At 38.1% G+C, this 14,239-nt stretch overlaps 1 pseudogene; it reads left to right on the top strand.

Moving 5' to 3' along the window:
* Positions 1-657, top strand: part of LOC116682579 (succinate receptor 1-like) — a 2,381-nt pseudogene extending 1,724 nt beyond the window's left edge.
* The last annotated feature ends 13,582 nt before the right edge of the window (positions 658-14,239 follow it).

Genomic DNA, 14,239 nt, shown 5'->3' with positions numbered 1-14,239 from the left:
TGCTCATCAGATATCCAACACGGAACCACTTCCTGCTGAGTCCACGATCAGCCTTGATCGTAACAGGGCTGAGCTGGCTAGCTGTCAATGTGGAAGTTGCTCCAATGATATCACTGATGATTGATGACCTCCAGAGTGGAAACTGGAGTCGATGCAAGGACTTTGCCAGCTTGCAAGGAAATGTCAATACATTGGGCTACAGCCTGGGACTAACCGTGATTGGTTACGTTCTCCCTGTGGCTTGACTGGTGGTTTCTCCTAACAAATTGCCCATCTGCTCCGTGTCCAAGAAAGGGCGTCCAGAACAGAACAACCTCATACAAGCGGCTTGGAGGTTGTTCTAATGCTGCAGTCTTTTCTGGTTCTCTACACTCCATACCATGGTCTGAGAAATGTCAGAATAGCATCTAATGAGGCTGGGCAGGGCTGTGTACGAAGATGTAACATCAGGGCCTGTAATCTGACCCGACCGTGGGCCTTCTTGCACAGTGCATCAACCAGTCTTCTACTCCTCATGGGTGACAAGTTCAGAGAGCTCCTATTCGCCAAGCTCAGAAAGCTGGGCAGAAAGACAGAGCAAAGAGGGCCAGACTGAAAACATTCAACACATATATCCCTATGAGACACACATCAACATAGTGCAATCAATAATGTTTACATGTAATTTCTTAGTTTAATACTTTACTTTATTCCACATATATTACATTGCATCCAAAAAAGTATCACACTATTAAAGTAATGTACATATGGGCATAACTTGCACTTTTCTGTGATGTTGTTCCAACTTTCTGCTTCATCTGCAAAATAATGCTGACATTTCACCCAGTAAAAGCCTTTTTTATTACTAACGTTAAAGGCCGTGATAATGAAGCTGTAGCTCTGGTTTCACTCAATCATTGTGTGAGACTCATGAAGTGTTCTAATATGTGCGCATGGGCATAGTAGCATAAAATAAGATGTAATCCTGTTGATAATCCCCATTTTTACTAAATATATCAGTAATATAATCGTGTCTTTTATGTTTGTAACTTTAACAAAATAGAGTTACTTTCCCATTTAGTCTATTCTCCCTAAGCCTGATATGTGATTGAAGACATGTCTGGATGTTCATAAAGTGGAACTGATGCAAAGTTAGCTTTCATGTTAGTTACAGTGCAAGTCACATAACATAATTTATAAATATAATTAAAGATATCTAAACAATTATAATCAGCTAAAATCCAGAGCCTATTTTTATATTAATGCACTGTTTAAGCAAGAGTATGTACTGTATGTGCAGAATGGTTGCTGTTTGTATTTTTATCCGTACTGGTTAAAAAAGCATAATTATTTGTAGTCAGATGAAACTGGAGGTGGATGTTTTATCATTTGTACTATTTATGGGATGTTTGTACATTACGGTCTGCATTGTATTGTATCACTTTTTTTTTTTTTTTTTTTTTTTTTTTGACACAAGACTTTATTTTATCAGACCAATAGTCAAATCAATGATCATACAATAAGTCAGAAAACAACAATTTCCAATACACCATGATTACATGAACAACAACACCAAACAAGTCGCGCGAGCTGAAAATCCAGGATTTTTTACATGGGGGATGAAATAAAGGCAAATCTTCTCTGATTACTATTTTATCTTAACAGAGATATATGGTAAGTCTACCTATAGTATGTATCTGTGTGTGTTACATTATCTTATTCTACAAACATATTGGAAATAGTCTTCAAAGGATTCCATCTTTTCCAAATAGACCAGTGGACAAGTTTAATTTTGCTGTTATTTTCTCCATCGATAACGTTCACTAGCTTCTCTTCCATTGATTTACAGTAGAGGGGTAAGGTTTATACACCACAACTGTTATCATTTTTGGTACGAGAACAAGGATACCAAATAGGTATTGTTCTTCTTTACTTAAAATTGGGGGAATTCCCAGAACAAGATCCGGGGGTTCCAATCATAAAGTGTGTAAGATATTGAAATTTCCTCTCATTCCCCCAGAATTTTTAATCTTTGGGCAATCCCAAAAGACATGTAGGATCCAACTAGTCCGCATTGTCTCCAGCACAAATTTGATTTAGTTTGATCAAATTTGGAAATAATATACGGGGTTTTGAAATATCTAACGATTATTTTCCATAAAATTTCTTCCATGTTACTGTTAGTCAGTTTATGTCCAGTTACACACACTTGCTCCCATTCTTCTCTTCAATCACCTCATTCATTTCCAGTTCCCATCTTTCTTTTATCCCAGGAGTCCCTTCGACAGCATGACTGTAAGCATTTGTTAGATTCACACAGTGTTCTTAGATTCTTTTTCCTTGGTGATCTTTATAAAGAATAATTCTAAATCAGTAGGTCTTGACTGAAGAAGGGACCATTTGTTGTGGGACATCAGGTAGCTTCTCAATGTAAATATCTATAAAAATCAGGTGTGCTCAACCCATATTTCTCTTTAACCTGGTTGAAAGATTTCAGAATCTCTCCTTCAAACAAGTCATCATAAAAATTAAATTCTTGTTTTGCCAGGTTCGAAATCCTAGATCTTGTTGCCCGGTTTAAAGTCTATATATCCAAAATTTGGAAGCTCTGGAAATAGATGGGGGCTTTCATATTTTTTCTAATCATGTTCAAAGTCCTTTGAGTACTTTTCATCCTATATTCGTATTGTTTATTTATTCCATTTCGGTTGAGCAGAATACAAGGGCCTGTAAAGAAAATTTGGCTTGCGCTCTGTTTCCAATGTCAGCCATGTTGTTTCTTTATTTGTGTTAGCCAGCCTACACTTGCATGTATTGTGCGCCCAGTAATATAATTTTAAGTCTGGCACATTAAGACCTCCAAAGGTTTACCAGTGGTCAATTAAGTAAATTTTATTCTGGCCTTTCTCTTCTGCCAAATAAATGTAGCAATCATTTTTTGCATTTTATTATTTTGTAATTGGAATCCAAATAGGAAGGGCCATAAAATACAAACAATCTAGGGAGAACATTCATTCGATTGATTCAATCCTTCCAAAAAAGGAAAGCGGTAAAATATCCCATCTGTCCAAGTCTTTTGAATTGGTCCAATAGCTCCCAAAATTTCTGCTTTATATATCGGAAACACTCCGTGGTAAATTGATTCCCAAATATCGGAATCCATTAGGTGACCATGTTTGAAATTCACTGTTTGGATAGTTCTGAGGCCAGGAGCCACTCAGCATCATGGCCTCTGACTTTGATTCATTTACTTTATATCCTAAACCACCCAAAGTCCTTCAACATTTGAATATTTGGAATAGAAGTTATTGGGTCTCTTATATACAGAATAACATCATCAGCATACATGATAGTTTGTGAGTCCTGATTTTATCCGTATGCCTAGAATTGATGTGTCTGTTCTTATAATTCTGCCAGGGTTCTATACTGATAGCAAACAGGATTGGTGAAAGGCAGCAACCTTGACGAGTTCCTCTTTTCAAGGGGAAACTTTCTGACATATAACCATTGGCGCGTACTCTAGAGGTTGGACTGGAGACAGCACCCAAACCAACTGATAAAGTTTTATTAAAGCCCATCTTCAATAGAACTCTTTCAGAAATAACCAGTCCACCCGATCAATGCCTTCTCGGCATCTAGGCCAGAAGCATGGATGTGTAAGGGCCTGTTGACCAATTGAAATATTTAGGGTACGTCTAATATTATTATTCGAGTCTATTGGGTTAAAGACTGTCTGATCAGGATGATAAGTTTATTAATATCTTTTGTAGTCGTTTGGCCAAAATGGCACTTAAAATCTTAACGTCATTACCACAGACTTATTGTCTATAAGAGGCGCATTGTGTGGGATCTTTACCTTCTTTGTGTATAACCGAGTTATTTGCTTCTGCCCATGTTTGGTGGGTCTTTGGACCTAAAGCATGATTAAACACTCTGCATAAGAGTGGGATAAGTCTAGCCTGAAAGCATTTATAGATCTCCTGAACCGTCTGCTCCTGGTGATTTATTATTTTTATTTAAGCTTTCCTATACAAATTTTATCTCTTCTTTTGTAATGTCCCCCTAAGATTTAGCCTCCTCCTCGTCAAGTTTTTAAGGTTAATTTGTTTCAAAAATTGCCTAATTTATTTAATTTGTTAGGATTAGTCTCCAATTATATAGTTGCTATAATATTTGAAAATGCGTTTGCAATTTCTTTGGGTGCGATATTAGTTTTTTAGATACTGGGCACGTAATTTTTTTAACGGTTCGATTTGCTTGTGATTTTCTTATTGAAATGCTATATAGCTACTTGCTTTATTTCCCTGTTCATAGATTTTGGTTTGCGAAACGTAAGCGCCCTCTGCTTTATAAGTTAGTAACTCATTCAGATCCCGTCTACATTTCTAAGTTCTGTAATACATTGTCTTCATTTGTTCTTTTATGTTTAGTCTCAAGTTTCTTAATCTGTTCTTGTAAGTTTCTTTGTTTTTTCTCACGTTCTTTTTTAACTTTTGAAGAAAATGAAATATTTACCCCTCAAGTATGCTTTGGCTGTGTCCCAAGAATAGATGGTGTCTCGTCCGTATCATTAATATCTAAAAAGAAATTTAATTCGTCTTTTAATATCGATTGGTTCTCTGGGTATTTAAAGTGATACGTTCAATCTCCATAGCTTAAAAGGTTTCTCCTTCGATATTTAAAGACATTATCATAGGTCCATGATCTGAAATAGTTTAGGTTCAATGTGACACCCACTGTGGTTGCTTGTTGTTGGGAACACAAAAGAATTCTATTCTCAATAGCTTCTATGAACCCTTGAGAAGGGAGTATAGTCTCTGATCTTTGGGTGTTTTGCACGCCAAATATCAACCAGCCCCAACTCCTCTAATAGACTCTTCAACGCTTTCGTTTTGATAGTTGATATTTTGTTCGGTTGGGTTTGTCCACGTAATGATTCAAGACACAGTTGAAGTCTCCCCCTAAAATATCATTCCTTTGAGTGACCGCTAAAATTTGGGCTAGCTCTTTAAAAAAACCTGGATATACCTATGTGGGCGTAAATTATCATAATTGTAAGAGTGGTTCCTCCAACTGAACCGACCACCATATTCCAGCGGCCTTCTTATCTTTAAGTACGTTTTCTGCTACAAAGCAAAGAATTATGGAACAGTATTGCTACTCCTCTTTTTTGTAGTTTCCATAAGATGCACTAAATATCTGTCCCACCCAGTCCTCTTAGTTTAGCATGTTCTATCTCATTTAAATAGTTTCTTGTAGAAGCCACTTGTACAATTCAACCTTTTTAATTGTGTTAGAATTTTTTTCCTTTTTATAACGTGGTTTATTCCATTATATTGTAAGTAACATTTTCAAAGTCGTCATATTATATGAAAACAAAAAGAAAATGACATCCCTCCAGTAGTATGTTGATCTCTATATAAATGTTTTAACAATCAAATCATTCGCCGAAAAACAATGAATATAGTGAACAAGTAGTCAGATCTTCATCTTCACAGAACTTCCATATTCCATGTGCTGCCCTTTTGGAAAACATAGCACACCCTCCTATGTAAATTGGACAGGTTAATGGTCCCCCTGGGCATTACACCACGTGTGTAAGCAGTAGACCCCATAGTCTCCTATTCTAATGCAACCAAATGCCCGATAAAAAAAAAAAAAAAAAGGGAAAAAGTAAAACACAACTGCGAATACGCCAACCGTATTCTATAAGTATTAATATAATATTATATCTGTATGTCCTTATTTTATTTTTTAACAAGATCCACCTTTGATAAATGTCTGCTATACCAGGGTAGAATCAGGTAAAACATTACCGTTCTAACCCTGCTTGTGCTGATCCACCGAGTTTAGTATGGCCTTGATGTCCATGTTATCCAGACCTGGGTCAGCCCTTCCACGTCTCCCCTGGGTCTGCCACAGTTGTGTAGCAACTCTCTCCATGACGTCCCGCTCATCCACCTCCACCGGATCCCGAGTTCTCAGAGTGGATTGGCCTCCAACAGGAGGAGAAGGTCTTGACACCCTTTCCAAAAACAGTCTAAGTTGAGCCGGGTATGGTGACTGTGCCTTTATATTGCGTTCCTTCAGCTTTTTAATGACTTCACGCACTTGTTTTCTTTTCTCTGCACTTCGGGTGGAGTAATCTTGGTCAAAGAACACTTTGTATCCCCGAACTCTGTATTCCGCTGCTTCACGCACACTGTAGTACCAGCTGCTTGACATTGAAGTCCAAAAAGCGAACTATTATGGATCTCGGTGGAGTGTCGACCCGGCTTCGGAACTGTGGCTCTATGGGCTCTCTTATGCAATATCTGTACCTTCAGGAAGCTCCAGCGCAGATTTAAAAAAATCTTTAATAAACGGGATCATCTCTTTCTTCTGAGTCTCCTTATCCCATACACTCTTATATGTTCCTGCGCATTCTATCTCCATATCATCCAGTTTTGCGGTTATTTGGCGTCTTTTTTGAGCAAGTAAGCTAGCACCCTTTCCTGCTGTAGGCACGGTCTTCTGCGTTACTCACTCTCTCTTCCGCTGTGTTCAGTCTCTCTTCCAGTGCCTCGGTTTCTTTTTATTTCTGCAATCAATGACTCCATCCGGGATTGGGATTCCAAAATGTCCTCGTTGCGCCGTTCCAGATCTTCTCGAAATTTGCGGAGCTCTGTTAGCATTAACAAGTCGGTCTCTGTTTCATTCTGAGTTAACTAGCATCAGTTAGCTGTTTCTGTGTCGTCTTCGCATCATCACTTTCCCCGTCTCTGTTCTCTTCTTGTAGTCTTTGTGACGAGGTCAGTGTGGTAGCGTCTTCTGGATAAGTAGGTGGAATTAACATTCTAATAACAGGCAATTAAGGTTATTTCGGTCAGAGCGTCGTCGCGAGCTCTCTACTCAGGCATGCGGAAGCGGAAGTCATTGTATCACTTTTAAATGAAATAAAATACAACTAAACTTAACTAATATTAATGGCTGCTATTTGGGGTTAATATTTGTTAAAAAATAAATATAAGGAGATGCATTGAAGAATTTCTTATATTGTCATTGTCTTTTAATAAAGTTGAGCGGGGTGTTTTGTGGTTTTTTTGTCAAAAAAGTCAAATTTAAAGCAGAAGCCACCTCTTACTATTAAGATTCCTGGGCTTTTCATCAGCATCATACGTCAGTCATACTAGATAGACTTTAAATAAAAATGTTGAATTCAATTCCATTACAGTAAGCAATACCAAAAGTAAAAATAAGAAGTGTCCTAATGGTGTATGTTGCATACGATATACAACAACATGCAGTTAGAAGACATTTATCGCCACACCCAATGTTGTCACTCCCCGGTGAGACAAGATAAGAGCCTATACCAAATACAATTACATATTTGTTGTCATTCCATAATACATTCCATGTAGATGGCTGACTGAACACCTGTACTTTCACACTTTATGATGCCAACCCCGGTAGTGATGAGGCCACTGTGAAATATGATTGGCACAGCTCCACCCTTGATTAATAGTTCATCACAAGCTCTGACTATGTCTTTTCTGCCTCATTCTGGTTCTCCTTTTTTCTGACGTCATTTCCATTTAACATTAATAATTTAACAATAAGGCATGCTCCCATGCATTGTCCCCCATTATCCGTCAGATTGTATCGTTACTTTCATTCATTATTGTAGTTCATTTGATCTAACTTTAAGGTGTTTATTTTTTTGTTTGTTGTTGCTACATCATTTATCAATGTCATTCCCCCAACATAAGGCAGGCACTTGTAGAGTTTAGCTCGGAGAGCTTTGGCTAACACTGCTCTCTGCGGATTACATTTGTATCACAGATGTCTTTTAGGGCAAGTATATCAAATGTGCTGCAATAAAGGCAATTTATGATTTATACACAATTCTCATCAATTTCCTTTCTCTGGTGGGTCTCACTTGTATGAGGATTTTAATTTGCATAGTGTATGGGTTCTTTTATGGGCTACTTTATGCCCGCCTCACAATCCATGCTTCTACAAGGGGTTGCAAGTGCAAGTGCAGATCTGAGTGCTTGTGACATTAGTAAGCAACAAAAACATTTCTCGCTACCTACACAAAGGTTTTCTGCGTTCCTCTCATCTTTTTTGTCTTTTCTTCTAACTCACTTGCCTTTTTTCTTCTTTACAACACAAAATCCCTCTGGTGAATGGTTAAAAATGGTAGACATATGAAACGGGGATGATTATGATGAGGTCACACAGGTTAAACTTAGAGTAATGTTGTAGTTGAGCTTGTAACTTATTCTTAAGAAAGGCTCAAACCACACAAACACATAATGGCTTCTCCACCCAGTACTCTGTTCCTGCAGTACGGTGGCTGCATTTCCAGCACCCCTTTATTTTACTAAAGAGGCTGCATTTTCAGGACCTCATTTCTAGGAGCCTAGTTTTCATACACCCTTTCCAAATTGGATGACCAGCACGTTTAAAATTTACTCCACCCAAAGCTACGTTCTGTCCAAATATAAGTTTAAAAAGGATTTTACACACAGATACTACTTGTCTTGCAATTGTCTGAACTTGGTGCTAAGAGTTGCATGTTGGGCAATTTGTGTAGCCTAATTAGCAGCTTAGCTGTGATAACAGGTAAAATAAAAAAGATCTACTTTTTTTAAATCAATTTTAATTGAAAACAATATATTAAACAAATTTCACACCACCTTCCAACAAAGAAAAAACGTTTAATTTTGTAATTTCCCATGGTATACACAAAAGGAGAATGAAAGTTTTATCAATGATCTCTGCAAGAAAGAGAGACAGAAAGATGAGAGAGATGCAAAAACCATTAGATATCACATTTTATCACATTTTACTTTTCCTGACACTGCAACATTAAAACCCAAATTGAGAATAGGTAACAGCACTATCTTTTAATTAGTGTGTTTCTTCTTTCTCATTTCTTTATAGAATCGTCTGCTGAATTCCTCCACTTCACTGAAATAGTAGTGGACAACTAATCAATGATGTTAATAAAAACAAGTAACACTTAAAAAGATGCATTCATTGCTACTTCCTAGTTAAGGTATTAATTATGTAAGTAAATAGTTGATAAAAATGACATGGCATTGTATAAAAAACTGTGAAATACTGTGATAACATTAACGTTAAACATTTCACGCACATGAAGACAGTGAAGACCAACCATAAGGACTCTTTAAAGTTTAACTTAATGGCTGTAATTAATATTTACAGCCTATTAAGTTATCAATATGATACACCTATGGGCTTAGCAAATAAGGTAAAATGGTTAGTTTTATTATACAAAACTTTAGGCTAACAGTTAACATGCTATCATGATGTACAATGATTTTAAATTAGGAACTTAAGATCATAACGTTCACACTTCAGCTAGACAGTGAATATACTTAACTTTAACGTTTCTCAACATCGCAATGTTACTCACACAGGGCTTGATGTGCTCTTCTTCCCATTTTGGTGGAAATGTGGTCCTGTCGCATTATTATTAACCATTATTTTCTTGGCAAACCCTCTAGTGTAGGTCCTAGAATTGCAGTACTGAATGCAGCCTGTGGAACTGCGCTATATGCTGCTCATTAGACCTGCTGATCACGTCATGTTGTCTGAAATAGAGATATGAAGATATATGGCACTAGTGGGCACATTATTAGAGAGATGATATTGGCCAGTATCCAGACTCCCTCTGCAGGGCTAGAAATTCATAAAGGTTATATGAGGTCTATTAAAAATATAAGAGAAAACGTTGTTGGAGACTGGGCGGTTCAAATCCTGAGCTCCTGTGTTTTTCCCTCCTTACTTCCAATCATTTACTGAGAACTGCTTACTATCAGTCACTCTTGATCATTTTCAACTGCCAATTGCGTAAATGGTGCATTCAGCATTATTTGACCTATAATTCTACAAGGCGAGAACCTCTTTTCTCTGTAACATTTTTATAGAAATAAAAGGTTCAGATGCATACAGAAAAAAAATTGTGTACCGCAGGTCATTCACTGGGAATTGTTCAAACCAGAGAAACCTCCAAGGCTGGCCACATAAAGCACAATTAGTAATGAGGAAGGGTCAGGTGGGAAATAAATAACAACACCCTTTTGCAGCACTTGCTGTGAAGATGCTAACATTTTGTCTATGTGGTCTGCCACCAGAGGGCACTCTCATTTAGTAATTAATAACACTTTCAATACTAAATTAAGTAATATTAAAGAATATCGGCTATATTACTGTTAACAAAAAGCATCTTCCCTCTTTCAGTAAAGAAAAATGTGCTGAACTCTGTAATGGACAAAGCGAGACAAGACAAGAGAGGGAAACTAATTTACAATAGTAACACGCGTTCAGAAAACCAAAAAACTCATTTTTATGTAAGCAAACAGTCATGTTTTACATATGTGTCCTCAAATCAACCTGATGACTCATGTAACTGCACTCCCTGTCTGAACCACAGAAGTCCTACAGACTTGAATGATGGGAAACCAGGAGAGCAGTGCCGGAATGTTCCGTTGTTGATACTGGACGAACATTGTTTTGTGTAATCTGGAGCATGGCCAGGTTTTGTCTTATGTAATGTCACAGATGATCGCACATGCTTATAAATCAAATAAACCAAGTGATACTTAACACTAACAAAGTTATTCAAAGTCAGTATTAAAAAGACTTGCATCATTGCCCCACGTCACAACTAGAACGACCCACAACCATTCACACAGGAATGCAGAAGATACTCTGCTCCCCGAGCAATATACCAAACCAACCACTATCAGTCCACACTGGGTTTTAAAGACATGCCTATTTCATTATACCTAGCTTATGTCTCTGCAGGGCAAGATAAAAAAAATAACACTTCCTGACTTTGTCTCACATGTGTCTCAGCAGCAGATCATGTGCTTTGTTAAGGCTGACCAACAGTGTAGCTTGTTGCCAAAAATATACTCTAGGCTCTTATTACAACAAACCTGATCAAGATGTGTTATACAACCACAGGAAAAGGTCCATGATACCATAGTTGAAAAGACAGTCAACACTGTAATATGTTTTGTGTTTAGTGCTCCATAGTTTCCAAAGCAGAATGATTAAGCTGCAAGCAGTGTGGGACGAGCCCTCACTCCTTGCGATCGTGCATTTGCGAGGCAAAAATCCCTTGCAAACCACCTCACCAATAAAAAAGGAACTCCCTGCTGAGATTAATGAAACCCTCACACTCATACAGACTCCTACTTCATTAGCTATGAAAGGGGGTGTGGGCCAAAGCATAGGCGTCGGGGAAAACCTTTACCAATAAAACAGGACCTCTTGCTGAGTATAGAGTATCGGGCGCCTCAGTATCACATGTAGACCACACATTAGAAGTTTCATGTAAGTCGGATGATCTTGTCATATAGAGTCTGATTTCTGTTGCCAGTGGGGGGTGCTATGACCAAAAGTCAATCTTGCCTACAGATGTCCTTAGGCCTGGACTCTTAATCATCAAGAGAAATTTTCGGCCACATTGGACATGGACAGTGTACACTAAAGTTCAAGAACTTCTTGTTCAACAATAATGCTCAAAATGCCATCACGCACTTCCTCTCTTTAACTTTTCCTCTTTAAGAGATAGTACAGACCAAATTTCAAGTTCATTGGATGAAATCTCTAGGAGAGTTTTTAAGCATAGCACCTTGACTCTTGGTCATCTTCTTGTTGCCCAACGTGTGCTATGACTTTGCGTAAACACTGCCATTTGATGTCCTCACGGTTGACTCTTAGGAATCTTGAAAGGTTTCGAGCCAATCGACAATGTAGCTACACAAGTTATACTCACATCTTGTTCGATGGCAAAACGTACAAAATGGCCGCCCCGCCACAGCCACGCCCTATTGAAACGTTTTTTCTTTTAAAAACTTTTCACTTTAACATCTTAGATGGCACAGACCCAATTTGAAGTTGATCGGCGGTTAGATACTCTCAATAGAGGAGTTTGTTAAAGTACGACATGTGGAAATGCGCCAAAATTGCACTAATTCCAAACTTTAATTCAAAGTGGAGGACTCCTGTTGGGTTAGGGTATGGCTCCCATGATGTTTTTTTGTAATCTTGACATGCTTCATATGTGCCATTTTGTTTCTGTGTAGTCACCGTTACACGTACTGCAAGGGCTCCATTTTTTAAACTTTTGTTTCATTTTTTTAAAGCCACTAACACAGCCTTCTTGTGTGCCTATTCCGAAACCCTTAAAATACTTTGAATTTAGAATTGATGTGACCGCCATTTTGTGTGAGGTTTTTGAGTATGTTAAGCCCTCAAAAAGGCACATTCATTTGCTAGAAGAAGGAAGAATTTCTTCAGTTTCAATAGACTTTTGATGCTTTAGCGCTCAGGCCCTATGAATCTGATCCAAGCCACATTTGGAAGTTAGTAGAGAATGCGATTATTTTGGATTTCTAAGATGCATCCTCAGTTAGAGACTCTCTGGCAGGCTGAGAGACTGTAATGCATTTGTTTGCTCGTGATACATAATAATTGACTTTCCTCACATGTAGAGAGCATGGGAACATTTCTCATATTTATAATTGCATCAGAAATACCATGTTCACATGTTCAATTTAAAGGGATAACACTAATGTTTTCAGCACAGTGAAGAAGAGGATCCGGTTTGGACACATCAACGATGTAAACTTCCACACTGATGAAGATCTGTTGAGATTAGTTTAGAAAGCTACATGCTCAATCGTCATTGTTCATTAACAGATTCTGAGAAACCTAGAAACCTGTCCCTGACTCATCCCTTTATAGAAAAATGTTAGTTCAAGCGTGTACAAAAGAAGAACTGTGCATGTAGCACCACTTCCTATCACTGATGGGATAACGGCGTTGTAAAATACGGCGTTGTAAAATAACGGCGTTACTTTTTCAGTAACGAGTAATCTCATTGACTCTTTTCCCATCTTAACAGCGCAGTTCTAGTTACTGTTATAATTAGCTGTTATTTTCATCAACCAACTACATCTGTGAGCCGAGAGGCAAAGACTTTTTTTCTTCCTTGGTTAGTGGGCCGTGCACGAGACAAGCGCATAAATGCTGACAATTGCTGAGGTTGAGTAAAATTTCATGGTAAGCCAATCAGGTAGGTCGGGCGGGTGCATAAGCAGGACAAATAACGAACAACACAGCGAGTGAGTCAACGACAAAAGGTCAAGGTCAAGGTACGACATAATGAATCAAGGAGAGGGGGGGGGGGTAACTTTTCCTTCTAAGGATTTCCCACCGTGGTCAAAAACACAGGCACATGAACTCAGGGTTACTCGCTCCAAAGCTAATCGCTGCACTTTCTCACTACTCCCTCGCTCTATCACCCACACACACCCACCACACACACACACACACACACACACACCACCATGCTGCACGCACACAGCGGCTCTACCACGCACCACGCGCAAAAGTATAATCAAGCAACTAGTTTTGCAAGAGTGTACATTTTGTTATTTATTTTTGCTATTTGTACTTAAAAAGAATATTCATTTGCCAGATGTGGCCTGTTTAAGGGCAATAAATATCAAAGTCCCAAAACATCTGTGTTGTTTGTATTGATCCACTAGACATAATGTCTCATGCATGGCTCTGATTGGACGCTGTATTCAGATTATCATAAGAATTGAACATGCACGTGTATTTGATGTTCGCTAAAGAGGGTGGAGGTGGGGTCACAATTGAGCATTCAAAATGTACTTAAGAAACGCTTAGTTACTTTCTGAAGTAACTAGTTACTTTTATAATTTGTACCGAGAATCATAATTTAGTTACTTTTTGAAGTAGTACTTAACTAATTACTTTTTAAAAGTACTTGCCCATCACTGTTCCTATTGACCAGCTCATTGTCCAAATACAAATCTCTTAGCTGTTCCATGTCCAGTTATATCACGCGAGACGAGAGATACTAGATATCCAGTAAGTGTTTGTGGAGGAAACAGTTTATCCTACTTTTATTTAAGACCTAGCGTATTTTCATTTTGCTGCATATTTCCTCCATGCATTGAATATCCTGATCTTATCAATGCTAAAGAATAATGTGCTTTTGAGCAGAGACAACGCTGCAATGCAAAGCCTCTTTCCTAACTATATCCAGGACCTTTCTTTCAAGCCAAAATAGAGTTTTCTGATGCCTATAAACTTTACTGCCCAGTGCACTTAAGTTTTGTTGTTGTCCCAATGTTAATTGATGAATGCCCTACTATAACAAACTGTTTTCGAAATCTTTAATCGAATAGTCAAATGACAGCTAGTG

Source organism: Etheostoma spectabile, chromosome 3, assembly GCF_008692095.1.
Source record: "Etheostoma spectabile isolate EspeVRDwgs_2016 chromosome 3, UIUC_Espe_1.0, whole genome shotgun sequence".
Taxonomy (NCBI): Eukaryota; Metazoa; Chordata; class Actinopteri; order Perciformes; family Percidae; genus Etheostoma; species Etheostoma spectabile.
The sequence above is the reverse complement of the archived record's forward strand: the minus strand, read 5'-3'. Positions and strand labels throughout refer to the sequence as shown.